The sequence below is a fragment of the Diabrotica virgifera genome, chromosome 6 (genome assembly GCF_917563875.1).
Source record: "Diabrotica virgifera virgifera chromosome 6, PGI_DIABVI_V3a".
In the NCBI taxonomy this organism is placed as follows: Eukaryota; Metazoa; Arthropoda; class Insecta; order Coleoptera; family Chrysomelidae; genus Diabrotica; species Diabrotica virgifera.
The window spans coordinates 224244865-224268381 of record NC_065448.1 but is presented as its reverse complement, the minus strand read 5'-3'; the positions used below and the strand labels follow the sequence as shown (position 1 = coordinate 224268381).

Genomic DNA, 23517 nt, shown 5'->3' with positions numbered 1-23517 from the left:
TTTGATGTATGGATTATTACTTGAAATAATTGCTCTTGCTATGAATATTCCTGGTTGTATTTCTTGCTGTTCCACTATCCTGTCTTTCTTTAACGTTTGAAAAATTTTTACGATTCTGTAAATTTCACATCTAGGCGGTATTATTATGGTGTCATTGTCTATATTATCCAGAATTTTCGTACTAATGTAACAATCGTTGTCCTCTTTAATGTGCATTTTAAGGTTTGCGTAATCTAGTATACATTGAAAGTTAGAAATAAAGTCTCTCCCAATGATTCCGTCTGTTGGAATTGGAAAGTTAGGTTCTACCAATTGAAAGATGTGTTCGAATCGAGTTCCTTTTACTTCGAGTGTTGTCTCAACTTCTCCCATTGTTTGCAACTCTCCTTTAGTGACTCCTTTTATTTTCGCCTTTGTCAGCTCCTGTGTCTATGATAAAAGTGCTTGTGTTTTCAAGAATTCCTGTTTTCATTCGTACGAAGTTCGTTAGGTTTAGGTCGAAGTTGTAAATGTTATATTTTATTTCTGCCTGTGTGCTTCCAACTTCTTGTTCATTCAAAACCCCAACTGCTGGGTTTCTTGCTCTTCTTGACTGTCCTCTATTTCTAGTAACCTTACGTTCCTGTTACGTCCGCCTCTCTGGTTTCCTCTGTATGTTTGATTGTTAAATTGTCTGTATCCTCTGTTCGAATAATTTCGTTGATTGTCCGTTGCTTCTCCTTCGTTCCGTTGTCCGAAGTTATTTCTTCTTCCTCTGTCATATTTGTTATGGTATCCTCTTCTGTATTGCTGCTGTCCTCTCCTATTCTCGTAGTTTGTCCTATAATTTAAGACTCTTCCTTGTGCATTTTCTTCAGTCGTATTGATCGACAAAAATTTAGATACTACTTCCTGCGGTGATGTAAAGTTACCTGCTTCCAGTATTAGCTTAGCTTTCTCTGCATTAGCGTTTCGTTTCATTGTTGTTACTACTGCTTCCGTCGTATATTTCTTTGCTAAGTCAAGTGGCATTCCTTCCGCTATGTATGCTACTTTTAATTGTTCTGCTAACTCTTCCACTTCAGATGTGTACACTGCTGCATCTCTATGCCCTTGCCTTTTTTTGGCTAATTTGGCTATTAAATTCTTCGGATTATCACCTTTTAATTCTTTCTTTAGTGCTTCAGCTATCCGTGGAATCGTATCTTCTGTGGTTATTAGGTTCCTAGCCTTATTGGTGAGTCGCGTTTTTATTAGCGTTACAGCTGTGTCTTCATGACCTTCTGCCAATTTTCCAAGTAGTTCTAGTGCGTCTAAAAATGGTTGTAATTTCCCTGCGCTTCCATCGAACTCGTTGGGCAATATCTTGCTTGCGATATTCAAAAATTCATTGATTGTCAAAGCCATGTTTAATATTGTTATATCTTGTTTTATGTCACCTTTTTCCTCTTTTATTTCGTCGTTAATTATTTCTTCTTCTCCTTCCTCGTCGCTTTTTCCTTCTTCTATTTCCTCATCGCTTTGTTCCTCTTCAACTTCCTTGTCGATTGGTTGATGTATTGAACTTGGAACCACTGTTCTCACATTTACTGCTTGAAATGATCGTATAACTTTGTCTCTGATTTTTCCAAAATATTTGTTGCACGATTCCCTTTGTTTGTCCGAAAGTACTTCCCAGTTTTTCCTAGTCAATCGCGTGAACTTGTTATAAGCTTTAATTAGCTGTGTCGTTACTTCTTCCTTTATGTCCTTAGATTTCGGAACTTTTTTCTTTAAGACTCTTCTGCTTTGCCTGTCTATTTCTTGTGCAATTTCCTCAACTATTTTGACAAAATCTTCCCAAGTAACTTTGTTGCTACTCATTTATACATAATTTTTTTTCAGCTTCTGCACTTCTTAGCGAAAATATAAATTCGATAGTCTTACGGTGTATATAGATATGTAGTATATAGATATATAGTAAAAAAATATGGAGATAAAATAATACGTCAATATATGGTAAAAATATGTAAAAATTGCAGTGGTATTAACGTTATATTAACCCTTGTAAATAAGTAGTTAGAATAATAATTTAAATGTATTATGCATATAGCGTATATTTGTTATATATCGTATATTTATTTTGATAGGTATATTTACGATAGCAAATATTAAAATCATAAAAAAATTGCAAAAATGTACTAAAAATCAGTAGTCAAATAATAAATGAATAAAAGTCAGCAAGGATAAAGTATACGTTGATAAATATGTAAAAAAATCATATAAAATTGTATCATTGCGTCCTATAATAACTTAATATGAGGGTAAAAAAAAATCTTTGTATATTGATAAATATTGGTAATAGAATAGAATAATTAAGTAAAAATAGGTAAACTTGAAACATATATTAATGTAATTAAGGTAGCACATAATGTTTATACTTTATATTAATCAGGAAATACCATAAAAATAGCTAATATGGACTTACCACTTTTACACGTCTTTGTTCGTATCACAAGTCCTCGCTGCACGTTCCATAGCATTGTCCATTGTCCATTGTCCCACGATGTTCCATCTCCATACTATTCCATTTTCAGCTCCGCGTCGGCCTGATGTCTCCATCCATTTTACATACCACACTGTTGTCTAAGGTGGTCTAGGTGCCTGAACATTGACGTGTTTTCCCATTTCTCGTTCTAGACTGCTAGTTCTGAGTTCTCGCCTGGTCTTGGATCGCCATATGACAGCCCTGGGCACTAAGGCTATCTGCTCCCGGTGAGGGTGGTTATCCCTTATCCGAGGGGTGGAATAATTGATACGCTTTTACTTGTTGAGTTGTTTTATTTACACTCGCATGAGCATAAGCTGGTAGCACCGCACCCAAAGAACGTCTCGTGAAGAAAGAGACACTATCTTTAATGTGGAAATATTACGTCTGCTCAAAAATAGAATGACGAATGTCTAATATAATAATAAGAATTCCCTTGTTATAGTTTTGCTGTTTATATATTTAGAAATGCCTATTCAGCATCGACCATGAAAAGTGTTTATAATTGACTCTGCAATTATTAGTGAATCGTGATCTAGGATAACAATATTTATATAATCGAATGAAGGTTGTAATATTGTTATGATGACATAAATAACTGAAAGTAATTATCGTAGATAATTACAGGGTGTTTTTAAGATATATCTACTGAGTACAGATGAATTCTTGTACACATTGCCTTGCATCCTCTTCGTTTTCCCTCTTTGGTCCCAGAATTTTTCTCATAATTTTTCTCTCAAAAACTTTCAGCTGCTCTTCTTCTCTTGCTGTTAATGTGAATGTCTCCAAAGCATATAGCACTATTGGTCTTATGGTCGTTTTGTAGATTTTCATTTTTGTATTTCGGCTTATCTTCTTATCTTTGAAAATTTTTTTATTTCTGTAGAATGCTTTGTTTCCTGCTTGAATTCTTCTTTTCATATCTACACTTTCATTTCTTCTGTTGACTAATACTCCCAAATATTTGAATGTTTCAACCTCTTCGAAGCTGTGTGCGTCTATTGTCATTTCTGTCAGTTGCGTCTTCTTTTTTTTACTTACATTCATGTATTTTGTTTTATTTTCATTTATTTCCAGTCCTCTTAGTTTGGATTCGTTTTCTATTTCTTGAAGGGTTTTCTTTAATGCCTTTTTATCTGTTGCTACTATGGTTATATCGTCCGCATATCCAATTATTTGTACTGTATTTTTATTTATAGTTCCTGCGTTTGACAACTTTTTTATTATCTTATCTAATGATAGAATAAATAGTACAGTTGAGAGCGCATCTCCTTGTCTTACTCCATTTTTAATTTTTATTATTTCTGTTCTCTCTCTTCCGGTGTCTATTGTTGCTTGGGAATCTCGCATTGTCATTTCTATCATTCTTATAATTTTATTTGGTATTTTGCTCTCTTGTAAGTCTTGGATCATTTTTCTTCTACTTAGTTTGTCAAAAGCCTGTTTAAAGTCTAGAAAAAGTATATGTGCTTCTCCGTCGTACTCGTATGTTTTCTCTATCGCTTGTTTTAGTGTATGGATCATCTATCGTGGATCTTCCTTTTCTGAAACCGTACTGGTAGTCTCCTATGCTTTATTCTGTGTATATTGTTAGTCTGTCTCTAATTATACCAGTCAGTACTTTATATGTTACATTCAGTAAATTAATTGCTTGGTAGTTTTTACATATCCTGTGGTCTCCTTGTTTTGGGATTGTCACAATAATTCCTTTCTTCCATTCTTCGGGCATTGTTTCCTTATTCCATATATTCTGTATTAGTTCATAAATCTTTCTGTATAGTGCTTCACCCCCGTATTTTATAAGTTCTGCACATATTCCGTCGTCTCCCGCTGTTTTCCCGTTTTTCAGTTTGCATATTGTATCTTTTACTTCTGTATAGGTCAATTCTTCTTCTTCACCTTGTTCCGGGTTCATTATTATTTCTCTTTCTTCTTCTACATCCGTTTCTTGATACATTTCTTCGAAATACTTCTGCCATGTTTCTGCTTCTATGACTACATTAGCTGTCCGTTTTCTACTACCTAGCTTTAAGTATTGGTACAGTGGTTTTGAATTGTGTCTCTTATTTTCTGTTTCGATCTCGTTCATAATTTCGTCTACTTTTTTATTTTTCTTTGATTTAAACAATTTCTTTGTCTTTTTCCTTTGATCTTGGTATTTTTCTCGTTCCTCTTCTTTACCTGTGCTTAGCCATTTCAATCTTGTTTTATTCTTTTCGTCCACTGCTAGTTTGCACTCTTCGTCAAACCAATTGTTTCTTCTTTCATTTTGCATTTTTCCAACTACATACTTTCTCTGCTGCAGTGTTTATTCCATGTTTGATTTTTTTCCACTGCTCCTCCATTTCTTGTTCCTCCTTGAACTGCATCTCTACATTTACTTCTTTTACAAATCTTCTTTTTACTCTTTTATCTTTCAATTTATCTACGTCCCATCTTCCCTGTGCTTTTCGTCTTTTATTCTTTGTTGTTTTTATTATACATTTTGCAATCACTAGCATATGGTCCGAATCGATGTTTGCCCCTCTGTGAGATCTCACATCATTTATCGACTGTTTGTGTGACTTTTTAATAAGTACATGGTCTATTTGATTCCCCTCCAGACTGCCTGGAGGGGACACACCTGCCTGGTGTGTGTGTGTGTGTGTGTGTGTGTGTGTGTGTGTGTGTGTGTGTGTGTGTGTGTGTGTGTGTGTGTGTGTGTGTGTGTGTGTGTGTGTGTGTGTGTGTGTGTGTGTGTGTGTGTGTGTGTGTGTGTGTGTGTGTGTGTGTGTGTGTGTGTGTGTGTGTGTGTGTGTGTGTGTGTGTGTGTGTGTGTGTGTGTGTGTGTGTGTGTGTGTGTGTGTGTGTGTGTGTGTGTGTGTGTGTGTGTGTGTGTGTGTGTGTGTGTGTGTGTGTGTGTGTGTGTGTGTGTGTGTGTGTGTGTGTGTGTGTGTGTGTGTGTGTGTGTGTGTGTGTGTGTGTGTGTGTGTGTGTGTGTGTGTGTGTGTGTGTGTGTGTGTGTGTGTGTGTGTGTGTGTGTGTGTGTGTGTGTGTGTGTGTGTGTGTGTGTGTGTGTGTGTGTGTGTGTGTGTGTGTGTGTGTGTGTGTGTGTGTGTGTGTGTGTGTGTGTGTGTGTGTGTGTGTGTGTGTGTGTGTGTGTGTGTGTGTGTGTGTGTGTGTGTGTGTGTGTGTGTGTGTGTGTGTGTGTGTGTGTGTGTGTGTGTGTGTGTGTGTGTGTGTGTGTGTGTGTGTGTGTGTGTGTGTGTGTGTGTGTGTGTGTGTGTGTGTGTGTGTGTGTGTGTGTGTGTGTGTGTGTGTGTGTGTGTGTGTGTGTGTGTGTGTGTGTGTGTGTGTGTGTGTGTGTGTGTGTGTGTGTGTGTGTGTGTGTGTGTGTGTGTGTGTGTGTGTGTGTGTGTGTGTGTGTGTGTGTGTGTGTGTGTGTGTGTGTGTGTGTGTGTGTGTGTGTGTGTGTGTGTGTGTGTGTGTGTGTGTGTGTGTGTGTGTGTGTGTGTGTGTGTGTGTGTGTGTGTGTGTGTGTGTGTGTGTGTGTGTGTGTGTGTGTGTGTGTGTGTGTGTGTGTGTGTGTGTGTGTGTGTGTGTGTGTGTGTGTGTGTGTGTGTGTGTGTGTGTGTGTGTGTGTGTGTGTGTGTGTGTGTGTGTGTGTGTGTGTGTGTGTGTGTGTGTGTGTGTGTGTGTGTGTGTGTGTGTGTGTGTGTGTGTGTGTGTGTGTGTGTGTGTGTGTGTGTGTGTGTGTGTGTGTGTGTGTGTGTGAAAAAATGGCTTGGATGCGGGTCCGTTAGCCACAGATTTTTATTTTATTTTTACCTCAATTTATTAGTTTTGTTATCTTGTGTATGTTTTTGTGTTTATATCTCGTGCTACTTATGTCCATGTTTAATGCCGCTGCTAAATTACATAATCTTTCTCCATTATTGTTTGTTGTGCTATGTAATGAGTTTTCCCCTGTAACCTCCCTAAAGCATTTTTCTTTACCTATTTGTGCGTTGAAATCGCCTATAATAATTAATATATCTTCTCCCGGGATTTTTCCGGCATTTTCTTCTAGTGTTTCATAGAACTGTTGTTTTATTAAGTCATCACTGTTTTCTGTGGGTGCATAGACATTTATTATGGACAACTTGTTCGGTTTGCTGTTTACTCTTATGTATGATAATCTTTGACTTATGGGTTTAAATTCCATAACTTTATGCCTCATTTCCCCTAACACAATAAAATCAGTTCCTCCATATCCTTGTTTTTCTTCTCCAGCATACCATACTGTATAACTTTCTTTTTCGATTTTTCCATGTCCCCCCCACCTGGTTTCTTGAATTCCTGCAATATCTATATTGTATTGTTTCAACTGTGTCGCTAGCTCTTCCATTTTTCCTTCTTCTAGCAGTGTCCTGACGTTCCATGTTCCAATTTTTTTGTCATTTTTTTAATTCTCTTCCTTTTTTTTGTATTTGTCTTATTATTTTGAATATACCGTGACTCATTTACCTCTTCGTTTGCATTGTCTGTTTCCTTTTCATCCATCCATTCTCTTTTGTCTAGTTTTTTGGGACATTTTCAATTTCTATAAGTTTATTTTCTCTTGCATTCCATTTTAGCACTTTGTCATTTATTTCTAATTTCTGGTATCTGATTTTTACTTTTGCTCCTTTGCTTATCTGTTGTTTTGCTATGTCTCTGATTTCTTTTTGTATCTTTGCTTCCTTGAACGTCAGCGCTGCATCTATGTATATTTCTCTACAGTCTCTTTCTTGTGTATTGGTATCAATAAATTTTCTTCCCAGTCTTCCGGTATCTTTTCTGTTCTCCATGCTTCCCTCATTATTTGCAGCAGCCAAAGCTTGCCTCGTTCTCCCACGTACTTCACCATCTCCGGATCTATGTCATCAGCACCTCCCGCTTTTCCAATCTTTATTCTTGCCAATCCTTCTTCAATATCTTTGATATGAATTTCGTCTACTCAATTGTCTCTATCGACTTCTCTTGCCTGCTGTCCTCTCTCCTCATCTTGTTGGTTACTTGCCTCGAATTTTTCTTTATAGTGCTTATTCCATATGGTTAGTATGTCTTGTATGTTTGTTTTCAATTCATTTCGCTCATTTCTAATTCCTCTTATTTGTTTCCTTGTTGTTCCTTTCATGCTTCTTATTTTATTCCAAAACTGTTTATTGTTATTCCCAAAACCTTCGTTCAATTCTTCACCGAATTCCTTCCAGCTCTTCTTCTTCGCATCTTTTACTAGTTCTTTCACTATATTTCTGTCTTCTGTATTCGTCTCTGTCTTGCTCTTCATTTGTGTTTATGTATCGTTTCCACATTTCTTTCTTCCTTTTTACAGCTTGTTTTATCTCCTTATTCCACCATCCAGTTCTTTTATTATTATTACCATTCTTTCTTATTCCACATACTTGTTTCGCAGTGTTCCATAACGTGTCTCTCAATTTTTTCCATCTCTCTTCCATATTCCATATTTCCTCATTGTTTTCATACTGTTCCAGTATTTTATCTGTCTCTCTTTGGTATAACCTCCTCATTTCCATATTTTTCATCTTATATAATGCTATTCTTGTATATTGAGGACTCTCTATTATTTCCATTAGTTTCATGTTTATCTCTGCTGTCACTAGTCTGTGTTGGGTACCGAGTTCGGCTTCATTCTCTGTTTTTATATTCTGTATCGTTAGTTCTGCGTCTTGAGGATATACTATGTAGTCAATTATGCTTCTCGCATTTCTTTCTTCTGCTACGTATGTATATTTTTCGTTTCTCGGTTGATACCAGAAAGAATTACCTATTAACAAGTCATTTATTTGGCAGAAACTTATCATTCTTCTACCATTTCTATTTATCGTCTCTTCTCCATACCTTCCCAAGCAGACTAATGCCATATTTTCATCATTTCCTATTCGTACATTCCAGTCTCCTAGTAAAATGATGTTTTTGCTTTCCTCTTGTATCTCATCAATAAGTTTCTGTATCTCATCATAGAATAGTTCTATTTTTTCCTGCTCTGTTCCTTCTACCGGTGCATATACCTGTATTATGCGACATTCTTCTTCTTCTAACTCTATTTTTATGTATATGGTTCTTGATGATACTGGTTTGAATTTGGTTATTCTTCTATTCATTTCTTTCGTTACAACTATTCCCACGCCTTCTTTTGCCCTATCTGGACTCCAGAATAGTATAGTATGTGCTGCCCTCCAATATCGACAAATCCATTTCCTACTTTTTTCGTCTCTCTTACTCCTATCAACTGCAGCTCAAATCTTTCCATTTCCTCTGTTAATTCACGTTCCTTTCCTGTTATTGAGGTTATATTCCATGTACCTATTCTCGTTTGACATTTGTTTTCATTTTTCTTTTCTTCCTTGTTATTAGTTTTCCTCGTTGTTTGCTCTTTCATATTACTGGATGTTCCATGTCCTTTCCTGGTCGTCATCAAAGTCTCTCCGTCCAATTCGCTTATCAGTTTTTTGGATGGATTGTTCCTGGGTATTTGTTGCTTATCTCAGGTAATAGTTTATCCGCATCATTGTCCCATATCCATTCTTCGTTATCTATTATCGGGAAATTCCTATAACCAGTATTCTCATAAGCAGCTTCGACTGTATATTCTACATGCTCACCAAAAGATAAATCACACTGAAATATAACACGAAAATCTTTATAACTAGATACTTTTTGTATACTTTATAATACTATATAATCACCACACGGTACCAAGGTACCCACCGTGGTACCAAGGTAACACAGTATAAACTCCACCCATAACTATGCACTTATTATTAATATTCAGTGATACAAAAATTTGTTCTACTTCACAATCAGGGATTATCACTTTCTGCGCACTTATGTCATTTTTAACAGCAATCAACACACCTCCACCCCTAGTTTTTCCTGTAGAAGCAGGATTGCGATCATTTCTAAACATATTATAACCAATAAGTCCTAATTCTGCATCGCTATAATCACAAGTTAACCAAGTTTCCACCAAAATGATTATATGATAATTACATTGAGCTATGGCAATTTCCAGAGACTTTAGTTTAGTTCTTAATCCAGCAACATTTTGATAATAAATTAATAAAGGAGGTGAGCTTATATTTTTCGTTGTGTCTAGTTTTCTTGTGTGGAATTATCATTTTTGCAAATTTCAGGAATACCTTTAACATATCATATAAATAAATCTTTCTCACCTTGTTCTTGGCGTTTTTTGAGGTCCTCTTTAACTTTATTGAGTTTGTTGAGTTGCTGGGGAGTTAGATCAGAATTTATAAATGTCTTTTTTGCTTTGGCAACGTGAATCTTATTTTTTAAAATATTCATTACATCAAAATAATTTGTTAATACAATTTTTAGGTTACTGAAAAATTTTCAGATCGCCTCAAATATCTACCCAAAAATGTATCTCGCGCTATTAACTTAATTTACACAATGTTTATTATTTATTTGGATGCCTCACCTGGTTGATTTTCCTCTGGTTCTGGTTCATCCTTCAGGTCTTGAAGATCTATTATTGACGTGGATAGATTCTCTAGATCTTTTTGGTCGTATCCTCCAAACTCTTCCTTTTTAACTATAGCTTCCAGAGCTAATAAATAAGTTGAATGATAATTGAAAAATGCCTATGATCATAAATTATTAAGTAAACGATTATTTACTTCTCCATCTCACCTGGGTAATCTTCCTTTGGTTCATTTTTTAAGTTTCGGAGATCTACTGATGTACATAGATCACCTTCTGATGTTTGGTCATATTCTGTAAACTCTTTCTTAATTTCACTTTTAACTTCCATAACTAATAAAGGAATTTATTTATTGTATTTGTAATTAAAATAACTACATACAACCATACAACAAAACAAATAAATATTCAATGCCTCTCGGGTTTCGGGTGGTCTCGGCCTCAAGCGTCAAAAGTGGGAATTTTTAAGCTAAGGTAAATTAAGTTGGAAAGACTGGTTAAGTGTGAGCAGCGTTGCCACATTTATTTAGGAAATAAAATGTTTAGCTAAAATCTACTAAGTTTTGTTTTTAAACCAAGAGGAGTAATTCAAATTTAGCGCGCCGTAATGCTTGTTTGTAATTGGTCCAACCTCAGGCAAGTTTACTCCACCGTTATAAAATTTTGACACTTCTGTCATTATCAGTGATGTGGGAGGGAGGATCTCTCTCCCATATCCAAAGATCTTATACTAGCCCGATCAAGGAACACAAAACTTTGCAAAATCCTCAAAAAAATTAAAGGAAGGATGAAAATTTGGTAATTGGTAGTTGAAATTGTCTATTATTATATAAGAAAAAGTTTACAATTCTAAACCGTCTCCATTTTACAAAAATAGGGAAATAAGGGTTGGTTTTTCATTAAAAGTGCTGTATTTTAAAAATAATCAAATAATAAAAAAATGTAACAGTGAAAAATAAAATAGTCATCAGAGTGATTTAACCTTAAAGATTGGTCTTAAAATTTTTTTTTAGATCTCGATTATTTTATGAGATATAGCCTATTTTTAATAAGGGTTGAAAACCAAAAATTTTTAAAACGGTCTTATTCGGTTAGTTTTGTGTCAATTAATCTGAAAATTGGTGAACACACTCTTTACAGATCTTTTAAGGGCTTGAGGTTAAGATTTTCCAAAAATTAAAAAAAAAAAATTTACGGCCAGTGGAAAAATTTTGGATTTTTTTTTTGAATTTTTGGAAAAAGAACTGAAATCTTTGGTTTTTCTTGTAAGTATGTACTTACCTGAACGAATTACATGCGCGTGCACGTATCCTATATTATTTTATTTTTGAATTAAGTTAATAATTTGCAAAATTATAATTTTAAAGTACATAGGTACTTGTATTTTTAAGTTAATTATTTCAATATAAACATATAAAATGAAAATATATCAAAATTTCTCAAAAAAATATTTCTTTTACTAAATATTTTTTAGGTTTTCAAAAATTCATTTAAAAATTAAATTAACTTAATTAAAAATAGATGTACTCTATTAAGAGGCTACATCAGCGCGTCATCAATATTTTTTTTCGATAGTTCTCCGAACTTTCAACAGTGCGGCAACAGTGTGTCGGCAGTACTACAGTGTCAGTGACACTATTGGGATAAACCGTAATCGTACCCCCTCCTAACTGCCAAAGTGTCATGGCCGCCGTCGGGACCTATTGTGCTGACATTTACAATGTTTACATATAGAAAAGTTTGTTTTTTTCTGCTTATAATGCCGTTTTCTAAAGATATTAGTGAACAAAATCGATTTGCTAACAATATTTAATATATTTTAAATGTGCTAAAATTGGATTCAACAGCAAAAGTCGCATAAATAACATATAAATAACGAATTTGTTTACCTATTACAAATGGGGTTATGTGGTTGTAACTGTTTATTTTGGGAATAAAATGAAAATGATCAATTAAACGACTGGAAAACTGTAAGTATTACAATTAAAACATGTTTATCCTATCACAAGAGTTCACTTCATTTTAAGAAAGCTAATTATTATTATACAATAGACATTTATAAACTGCCATGTACTTTTAAGGTTACTTTTGATCTGTTTTCAAAGCTTATGATTAAATGTTACCTCTTTATTAATTAGATTTGCCAACAAAAGATGCATGATTAAGGCCAAATGCAATTCCTTTGCTAAAGTCATAAAAAAAGTACCAATACAGTTAAAAAAATTATTTTAAAAAGGTCTCTCAAAAGACATGAGAATATACAACAACTCAAAAAACTAGAGAATGTAAAGAAAGCCAGGTTATTGGAAATGGAATTCCTGTTTAATTGAAAGCCAGTAAACTATCCAAGACTTTTCAGAATCAAATGTGTCAACTTGTAAAAACGATTCTTCTGACATTTTTAGTAAAAACCAGATTATCCTCAAGAAAAATTCTGTTTAAGTGAGACTCGAAAGTCATATTTGTGAATGTGTCATCTTTGAATGAAACATTTTTTTTACCTAAACAATTAAATGTATGGATCTAATTAAAAACAATGCTGAATCAAGTACAGTTACAGAAATACAATCCTTTGAACTTCTAAATGTGATTGTTGAAAGTGTCGAAATAGCTACTGCATAGGGATTCGAAAGGGATAGACTTGTTATGAACGCACTTGATCATGTACTTCTCACTGTTATAAAGTTGAAACAAAACTTATTTTATGCTTTTTTATCAGTCACTTTTAATTGTGTTTCAACTTTACGTGGTACATCGTGCAAAAATTGCTAAAAATGCAAACATTATATTTATTTTCTGTGTTACATTGGATAGTATGATTGAATATCTTCCTCTTTTAGATAGTGAAGTGAAGAACATCTTGAAGTTCCAATGATGTTTCAAGATGAGGTAAATCGACATAATTGTATGTTAGAAGGACAGAGAATATGAAGAAATGTTATTGCTGCATATTTAGTGTAGTGAAATACAAACTTCAAACATTATAATATATTTTTTGATTTCAAACATTTCATATGATTATGAAAGAACATCTTTCTTTTTAAAACAATGAAGAAGTGAAGAACATAATAAAGTTCCAACGAAAATGATTCCAGATGAGGAAAATCGAAATAATGGTTGTATGTTACGTGTATAGAGAATACGAAGAAATGTTATTGCTGCAAACTTAGTGTAGTGAATTAAAAACTTATTGTCAAATACAAATCAATTTATTTCATACTTTTATAATATATAGTGATATAATTTTATATGTGTTCAAATAAAAATATTAATAAATAAAATACAATAAACACAAATCATGTATATCTTACAATGAATTACAAAATCAAAAATTAATTACAAAAATATCAAAATAAATCTAAAATATTAAAAAGTTACATATAATTTTTATAGTACCTACATACTTTGGTTGGTACTCTAAAAATTGGGAGATCCATTAAAGTTTGTAGATGGAAATTGCAGGTATTTAAAAAATATAATAATATAAAGTAACTCAACAATCTCTTTTTAATTAGGGTAGCAGTTGATAAAGATGACCCTTGCTCGGGAAATCAAATGTATCTAAAAAAAATTAAGTAACAGCTTTCTAACAAAACAATCTTAGCACTAAACGGAAACAAAGATACTGGTAAGTATTAAAACATTTTTTGAAAAATCTTTCTGAAAGTGAAAATAAAGACTACTCTCTATGGGAACAACTAAAACTGGGCATGCTTTACAAAAAAATGTATCCAGAACAAACTTCTTCTCTATAAGGCAATACTACGACAAGTCTGGATGTACAGGATTTAAATCTGGGGAACTGCCAGTAATACAAATATGCAAAAACTATTAAGATTCTAATCCGAAGTCTTTTATGATGTCCGATGTTTTTAGTACCACTACCAAATATCATGCTAAACTGAAAATTATAGGGTAAAAATCTGTCTGATCACCCAAACTTTTAAAAGCTGGATGCTGATCTGATCTAGTCCAGAGGCTGGTTTCGGTATTGCAGCTATAAAATACTTAAATAGTAAGCATGGAAATTTTTATTATGGTCCGCCTTGAGGCAAACTAGGGCACTAGAGGGTTAAGAAAAGTTACAGATCTCTACACCACTGGGAAGTAGATAGTAGTTACTAATTTGTAAAAAAGTCAGAAATATGGTAATGTAGACTAAATTAATATAAATATGTAAAGAGTTCTCACCCCTGAGTGTAGTTCCCACTGTGTCATTTTTTATATCTGTCATATTGTTATCATGATAACAGATTGCATTAAAGTTAAAATAAAAAAGAATTAAAGAAGTTCATAAAAATATTCTATTTTTGAAAAAATATTTAAGTGCTTAAATACTTTTTTAGATAAAATATACATAAAATTTATTTTTTCTACAACCGTGTTAAAAATGCAACTTTCAGCACTCCATACAAGCGTTAAAAACGCTACCTTAAGGCACTAGTGCTTTAAAATTTTTATGGCACTGCAGTTCATATTGACTGTATAGGCAATTTTGATGTAATGTCAAAAAAATATAAAAATGGAATGTCAGTTCAAGTAATAGTTATTTATGATATAAGTGTTAAAAGTACACGTTTAACCCTTAAACGCCCAACCTTTTTTAGGTCCCATGTACGCCCAAGGGTGGGTAAAAAATGTCCACCTTGAAAATAGCTAATATATTTATTGAGAGTTGTTGGAAATGGATTAAACTTAAGAATCTGATGCTTAAGAAACACAGCATCTTCTAAAATATTAATATAAACAATTTACAAACCTTAAAACAAAATTACAATATAAATAAAAATTAACATACCAGTAACTGCCATTAATTCAAATTTGTCGATTTTCTCCACATTCTTCCTTTCAGCCTCCTCATTGGCGGAGAATTATGTTGATAATGTAATTATACGTCGATAATTATATGGATTATGTTCCTACCAACGAGAAATTATAGAGAAACCTTTAGTAACAAGTTTTACAAAAGGTGTACTTTTTATGACCACCCATATTTAACTCAAGATATTACTTTTATTTTCAAAAATATCGGTAAAACCAAATTAACATTAGATAAAGGGCTGTATTTGTAACAATAAATAATTTTTGAAAAATTTTTATACATGTAATAAATAAGTTACAAGGGAATACGCATTAGGTGGACATTTTTTACCCACCCTTGGGCGTTTAAGGGTTAAGGCACGCATGTGAAAGTTTGCAGAATGAGCGATAACGAGTTCTGCAATTCACATGAGTGCCTTAAAAATGTACTTTTTAACACGCATATCATACAATATTTTTTCTACAAACGTAATTACAGGACAATATCTACAAAAACTTTTACTTGAACTTGACTGACATTCCATTTTTATATTTTTGTGACATTACATCAAAATTGTCTATACGGTCAATACGAATTGCAGTGCCATAAAAATTTTAAAGCACTTGTGCCTTAAAGTAGCATTTTTAATGCTCTTATGGAGTGCTAAAAATTGAATTTTTAACACAGTTGTAGAAAAAAGTTTTTGTAGATATTCTGTAATTACGTTTGTAGAAAAAATATTGTATGATATGTGTGTTAAAAACTACATTTTTAAGGCACTCATGTGAATTGCAGACTTTCACATGCGTGCCTTAAATGTGTACTTTTAACACTTATATCATAAATAACTATTAAAAAACTAACAGAAAATAGTAAAAATATTTGAATGAGCATAAGTAAAAAAGTCATTCTCTCAACCAATAAACATTTGTGATTAAAATTAATATACTTAATTGATTATAATATGAATGTGTTCTTGTAGAGTTTCATATAATAATTTCCATTTGACTAAAGAGACACAAGCTGGAATACTTAGGTCAATAATACTTAGGTATGAAACACCCTAAAAAATATGAACTTTTGCATTTGATAATTCAGAGAAAGATCCAAGGTAAATGTGGTTCTGGTAGAATCTCACAATCATAGCTGAACAATCTAAGACCATAGTATGGAAAATCGACTCCATCATCATTAGTTAGAGCTGCTGTCAATAAAGCCACAATAGCGAATATGGTAGCCAATATGATATCCAACAATTGATAACAGTCATGGAACTAAAAAATGTATTATTTCAAAGTGTTTATGGGATAAAATTAGTAAGAGTGACATGATACCTAACAAAAATTTGATTCAGAAGATTTAACATAAAACTTGTAATTCTCTTATACTAAACTCACAATAAAGATGCACCAGAAATAAACAACCCAAGACATGTTGAATGATACAAATAGCACTCCCGAATCATGATTTACAATGTATAAACTTTGTAAATCATGATTTGTGAGTGCTCCTCATAACATTCATCATATCTTGTGTTTGTTTCTTTCTAGTGCATCTTTATTGTGACTTTAGTATTATAATTATATACAGTGTGTCCACGGTTGGGGTGCCCAAGAGGAAAAACTTTTTTATTTTCAATTTTAGCGAAAAATGTCATTATTGATAAAAAGTTTTGCTTGTTCTAAAACCCCATAAAACGAAATAAAATTCAAGTTTTTAAATCCTGCTTAATTTGGTAGCCAATTTTATGTAAATTCCTATTTTATGTAAATTTTTGCACTAAGTTTGAAATCTTAACAATAATCTAGTGTTGCCAAGCCACAATGTAGCTTAGTAACTATCAACTTCGATAAATAATTTGCGAATTGTCAATTTTTTTGACAATGTTAAGCGTTCAATAAAGAATTTATCTTGTGATAAATTTCATTATTAAAATTGTTGTATTAATAATTATTTAATTAATAAATAATTGGATGATTCAAGGAGAACGACAAAGTCTGGCTTCGTAATCCAGAGAAGTGAAAGGGTTGTTCTCCCAAGTTATTATTGTTACAATTTCGAACTTAGTGCAAAAATTTATAGGGATTTACATAAAATTGGCTATAAAAATAAGCAGGATTTGAAAAACTTGAATTTTAGTTCATTTTATGGGGTTTTAGAACAAGCAAAACTTTTTATCAAGAATGACATTTTTCGCTAAAATTGAAAATAAAAAAGTTTTTCCTCTTGGGCACCCCATCCGTAGACACACTGTATTACTATTTTTATAATAAAAAGATTATAATTTATAAAATGTGATGCTGTATATGATTTCAAATATTAATCTTTTCTATTACCATACAAAAAAATATTGCCTTTACTCAAAAACATTTTATTTATCATAAAATTTTTAAAGATATATTTAAAAAGTTCATAAATATTAATATTAATTTATACAAAAACATTAAATATTTTAGTTTTACTGGTTTATGGCTGTAAGGTGTCTCTGAATATTTTTCACTCTTTTATAAGATGTTTCGAAAATTGAAATATCTCTGAAAGTTTTTAATATTTAAAATCAGTTTTCATAAATTTATCATCAGTTAATATTAGAGATCTTAAGTTCACAGTGGCACAAACAACTGAAAACATCTTCTGCAAGTGGAAGAAGACTAACATACATTTTACATACATTAAATGTTTTTATTTATTTCGTTGGATCTATCTATATGTACTCAAGCTTTAGCTATCTTCATTGTAAGAATTTTAAGTTTAGCGTGATATTTGGTAGTGGTACTAAAAAAATCGGACATCATGAAAGACTTTGGATTGGAATCTTTGTAGTCTTTGCATATTTGTGTTACTGGCAGTTCCCCAGAATTAAATCCTGTATATCCAGACTTGTCGTAGTATTGCCTTATAGAGAAGAAGTTTGTTCTGGATACATTTTTTTGTAAAGCATGCCCAGTTTTAGTTGTTCCCATAGAGAGTAGTTTTTATTTTCACTTTCAGAAAGATTTTTCAAAAAATGTTTTAATACTTATCTTTGTACTTTGTATCTTTGTTTCCGTTTAGTGCTAAGATTGTTTTGTTAGAAAGCTGTTACTTAATTTTTTTAGATACATTTGATTTCCCGAGCAAGGGTCATTCATCTTTATCAACTGCAACCCTAATTGAAAAGAGATTGTTGAGTTACTTTATATATTTTTTAGATACCTGCAATTTCCATCTACAAACTTTAATGGATTTCCAAATTATTAGAGTACCAACCAAAGTATGTAGGTACTATAAAAATTATGGGTTACTTTTTAATATTTTAGATTTATTTTGATATTTTTGTAATTAATTTTTGATTTTGTAATTCATTGTAAGATATACATGATTTGTGTTTATTGTATTTTATTTATTAATATTTTTGTTGTTCTGAAGCTATTTTCTTGTGGCATTTTTATAATCAAGTATATTTAAATGGGAAATAAAATTATTTTACGTCGAAACGTTAATAAAATCATTTTTAGGTAAAATTGTGGCTTATTTCCCATTTAAATATACTTGATTATTAATATTTTTATTTGAACACATATAAAATTGTACCACTATATATTATAAAAGTATGAAATAAATTGATTTGTATTTGACAATAAGTTTTTAATTCACTACACTAAGTTTGCAGCAATAACATTTCTTCGTATTCTCTATACACGTAACATACAACCAATATTTCGATTTTCCTCATCTGGAATCATTTTCGTTGGAACTTTATTATGTTCTTCACTTCTTCATTGTTTTAAAGAGGAAGATGTTCTTTCATAATCATATGAAATGTTTGAAATCAAAAAATATATTATAATGTTTGAAGTTTGTATTTCACTACACTAAGTATGCAGCAATAACATTTCTTCGTATTCTCTGTCCTTCTAACATACAACCATTATTTCGATTTATCTCATCTTGAAACATCATTGGAACTTCAAGATGTTCTTCACTTCACTATCTAAAAGAGGAAGACATTCAATCATAGTATCCAATGTAACACAGAAAATAAATATAATGTTTGCATTTTAGCAATTTTTGCACGATGTACCACGTAAAGTTGATACACAATTAAAAGTGACTGATAAAAAAGCATAAAATAAGTTTTGTTTCAACTTTATAACAGTAAGAAGTACATGATCAAGTGCGTTCATAACAAGTCTATCCCTTTCGAATCCCTATGCAGTAGCTATCTCGACACTTTTAACAATCACATTTAGAAGTTCAAAGGATTGTATTTCTACTGTACTTGATTCAGCATTGTTTTTAATTAGATCCATACATTTAATTGTTTAGGTAAAAAATTTGTTTCATTCAAAGATGACACATTCACAAAATAATATTTATATATATGACTTTGAGTTTCACTTAAAACAGAATTTTTCTTGAGGATAATCTGGTTTTTACTAAAAATGTCAGAAGAATCGTTTTACAAGTTGACACATTTGATTCTGAAAAGTCTTGGATAGTTTAGTGGCTTTCAATTAAACAGGAATTCCATTTCCAATAACCTGGCTTTCTTTACATTCTCTAGTTTTTTGAGTTGTTGTATATTTTCATGTCTTTTGAGAGACCTTTTTAAAATAATTTTTTTAACTGTATTGGTACTTTTTTATGACTTTAGCAAAGGAATTGCATTTGGCCTTAATCATGCATCTTTTGTTGGCAAATCTAATTAATAAAGAGGTAACATTTAATCATAAGCTTTGAAAACAGATCAAAAGTAACCTTAAAAGTACATGGCAGTTTATAAATGTCTATTGTATAATAATAATTAGCTTTCTTAAAATGAAGTGAACTCTTGTCTTGTGATAGGATAAACATGTTTTAATTGTAATACTTACAGTTTTCCAGTCGTTTAATTGATCATTTTCATTTTATTCCCAAAATAAACAGTTACAACCACATAACCCCATTTGTAATAGGTAAACAAATTCGTTATTTATATGTTATTTATGCGACTTTTGCTGTTGGATCCAATTTTAGCACATTTAAAATATATTAAATATTGTTAGCAAATCGATTTTGTTCACTAATATCTTTAGAAAACGGCATTATAAGCAGAAAAAAAACAAACTTTTCTATATGTAAACATTGTAAATGTCAGCACAATAGGTCCCGACGGCGGCCATGACACTTTGGCAGTTAGGAGGGGGTACGATTACGGTTTATCCCAATACACTATACGCTGTGAGCTCGTACGTAGAGGGGATATTTACTAATTCGCGAACGCCAGTAGTGACAAGTTTGTAAACGTTTACTGGAAATTTGACATAAATGTCAAAGTGATTAATTTAAAATTAAAATTAAAAACATTAATTATAAACAATATTAGTTGGTCAAAGCTGTGGTATATATTTTTAACTTAAATATACTTACGTTTTAAATACTGAATTTAAGTTTTTTTGATCTTCCGTAATATCTAATTATAAATAATCTATTATAATCTTAGCGCCATCTACACGATTATTGTCAAAGTATCGGAAGTAAGAAATTGATATTTTATCAATAGAACGTCAAAATGATTAGAAAAATCTTTAAAAAATCGATTACAATTTAATTACTTTTTTGCGTTGTAAATATTAAGCGATAACAATTAAATAATAAATTTAAAAATTACCGGTAAAAGTTGAATTAGTAACCGCTAGGAGCGACACCAGCGAAGCTCACAGCGTATACTATCAGAAACAAAGGCACAGTAATGTGATAACAATACTTATTATACTCATAGGCGCGCTAAATGTTGCCATGTCAGTCAAGTTCGATTTCTTGTTATAGATAATCGTTTTTTAGTAATTCCATTGTGACACAAAATCTAGACATGGGATAAAACATTTTATTTGAAGAAACTGTATTTTTTTGTTCTTCTTAAAGCGGCACAGACTCGTTTTTTATATTTAATTTAATTTTAGAGTAATTTCTACATATTAACATGTTTCTTAAATTGGGCTCTGTACCACAATTCTTTACTATATTGCGAATATGTGTGCGAGATATCTCGACAGAATATTCAAAATTAAAGTTGCAATCTTGGAACGCGTTTTTCGCGCGCTGATGTTGCCTCCTAAGTTACAAAGGATCAAATGAGTATGAAGTACTAAAATGATAAAAGGTGCAATGAAAAATCGTTTATTGTATATCGAACTGGATCGTCACTGTTTACATTTAATTAATTAATCTAAATTATTAAAAGTTCATTTTCATCTTCGTCTGATGTAAAATTTGTGTCTGAATCAACTTCATCTAGAATCAACTGTAAAATCATAATTTTGGGTCTCTTGCCAGCTACCATCTAAACTATTATCATCTTAATCATCAGAAACTATAATAGAGAGATATCGCAAAGGCAAACGTTATTAGTGTGTCAAGACGTAAATAAGGGATAACGGTGTATTCCAACACAGGCATCAAGAGAGTTATCGCAAATGTTCTGGGGGCGGGCCTTAACGTTATTATGACAACCGACTTTTGGGATTAAAATGTAACCTAGAAATTAATGTTGAATAATACATAGAGGTATATATTAACATAGAGGGAGCCTACCTTCCGCGCTTCCTGACGACAAGATCTCATGGACTGGTTTGCTGCATCTCTTTCTAACACATTGTATCGAAAATCTATGATGACATTCAGTGTGAATATAGGCACGGAAGAGGAGGACAACTGTAGCAGCTTTACTATGCGTAAGAGTGAAACAGCACTAATCCAAATAAAAAAGATGGTGTCGTCACTTCGCTCTGAATGACACTCTCTCTATGCTAATATATAACTCTATGGAATAATACTGTAATTGTTTTTTATTGAAAAATGAATTTGGATATTGAGCAGGTTGACATAATATATTTTAATTTTAATGATTTGACAAACAATAAATATAAATAATCAGTATCAAAATAATATAAAATATCTGAATAACTAATATCCTAACCACAAAAAGTAGTTAATTATTTATATGGGAAATAAGCCACAATTAAAATGAAAAAAATAATTTTATTAACGTTTCGACGCCCAAATCGGGTGCCGTTGTCAAAATACAAAATATTACTAAAATAAACTAAAGTGTTGTTGCTAAGCAAAAAAAAATTCTTCTAATAATTTATTTAATCTCACTCATTTATATTGGCAATTCAGACATATATTATACATTTTAAAGTAGAAGACTTTAAAATGATATTGCCAATATTTTATGAGTTGCGTTCCTGGGACGACTTACTGAAAGATAGTTCATTCGATTACATGAAATTAACCCCAACTCAAGAATATCCGTCATAAAAAATTATAGCATGTGATATGTCTTTAAAAAGACAACCAAATGCAACGACAGTAAAATTCTCGCGTTAGAGACTTCATAGTAAATCACAAGGGAAAACCAGGAAAAACCTGTGATACTATCCCGACATCGTAAGTATTTGGTCTTACATTAATTTACTCTCAAAAAGTAATACCAAATTCTGACTTGTAACATGTTTAAATTATAAATATTATTAATAATACTAGATATATAAGTAATACTAAAATATAAAATATGTACTAGCTCGATATTATTGACTTACTAATCTTGGTATTTTCTTTCTATTGACTTCCTCTTTCAGTATGGGTAACCACATCCTACTGCATTCTACCGAGGAATTTGCGACACAATTGGTTTCATTTAGCATAATTAGAGCCGCTTCTTTGATTTTTCTCTTTTTACTATCTGATTCTTTCAGGACTATACTTGAATCTCTCCACTGAACTCTATGTTCATTATCCCATGCGTGTTGACATATTTGACATCTCTCAAATTCTCTATTTTTAATATAAGATTGATGTTCACTTATTCTAACGTCTAATGGTCTTGATGTCTCACCTAAATAAAATTGTTCGCATTCACAAGGTATTTTATAAATGCAATTTTTTGTTCTTTCTTGATCATTGTTAGGTTTAGTTTTAGATAGAATAGATCTCAATGTGTTTGTTGTTTTGAATGTTGTTGAAATGTTGAATTTATTTCCTATTGTTTTAAGTTTCTCGGATAGTCCTTTTATATATGGTATTGATATTTTCCTCGTATTATTTCTGGTGAATGTTGTAGGATCCCGTTCTAAGTTGTTCTGTTCCATTCGATCCAATCTTGACAATTCCTTATTTATAAACGATAAAGGATAATCATTTTTTAATAAAACAGATGTTAACAATTGTTTTTCTGCTAAAAAGGAATTTTCGTTAGAACAAGTAATTTTGGCTCTATCATATAAGGATTTAATGATTCCCTTTTTAACGTTGATGTTGTGATTTGACTTGTAATTGAGATATCTGTTGGTGTGTGTTGGTTTTCTATACACTTGAGTCTCATATCCAATATCCTTCTTTGAGATCAAAACATCGAGGAAAGGTAGGCTGTTATTGTATTCCTTTTCCATTGTAAATTTTATTGTCTCTTCTTGATCGTTTATAATATTCAGGAATGTATCCAACAATTCTGATCCATGAGGCCATATTGAAAACACATCATCTACATATCTCCACCATACTGTGGGTTTTAAATTTTGTTTAGAAATAATATTATTTTCGAAATCCTCCATAAATATATTAGCCAATAATGGAGATAAAGAAGAGCCCATTGCTAGACCAAAATTTTGTTTATAGAATTCATTGTTTAGTTGAAAATAGGTATTATGGGTACATAATGTCAATAACTCCATTATAGCTGATACATTTAGTCTTGTCCTAGTTGCCAATGTATTATCATTCT

At 31.9% G+C, this 23517-nt stretch overlaps 2 protein-coding genes and 2 pseudogenes across 2 annotated transcripts in view; all 4 read right to left on the bottom strand.

Annotated features, from left to right (window-relative positions):
• Window positions 1-10435, bottom strand: part of LOC126887264 (zinc finger protein 665-like) — a 44623-nt pseudogene extending 34188 nt beyond the window's left edge.
• The window catches only part of LOC126887262 (zinc finger protein 883-like), a 151072-nt pseudogene that overhangs the window by 20543 nt on the left and 107012 nt on the right, over window positions 1-23517 (bottom strand).
• The window catches only part of LOC126887273 (zinc finger protein 665-like), a 175796-nt gene that overhangs the window by 98877 nt on the left and 53402 nt on the right, over window positions 1-23517 (bottom strand). The window lies entirely within an intron of this gene.
• Window positions 1-23517, bottom strand: part of LOC126887272 (zinc finger protein 233-like) — a 113020-nt gene that overhangs the window by 36398 nt on the left and 53105 nt on the right. The gene's annotated exons all lie outside the window — the stretch shown is intronic.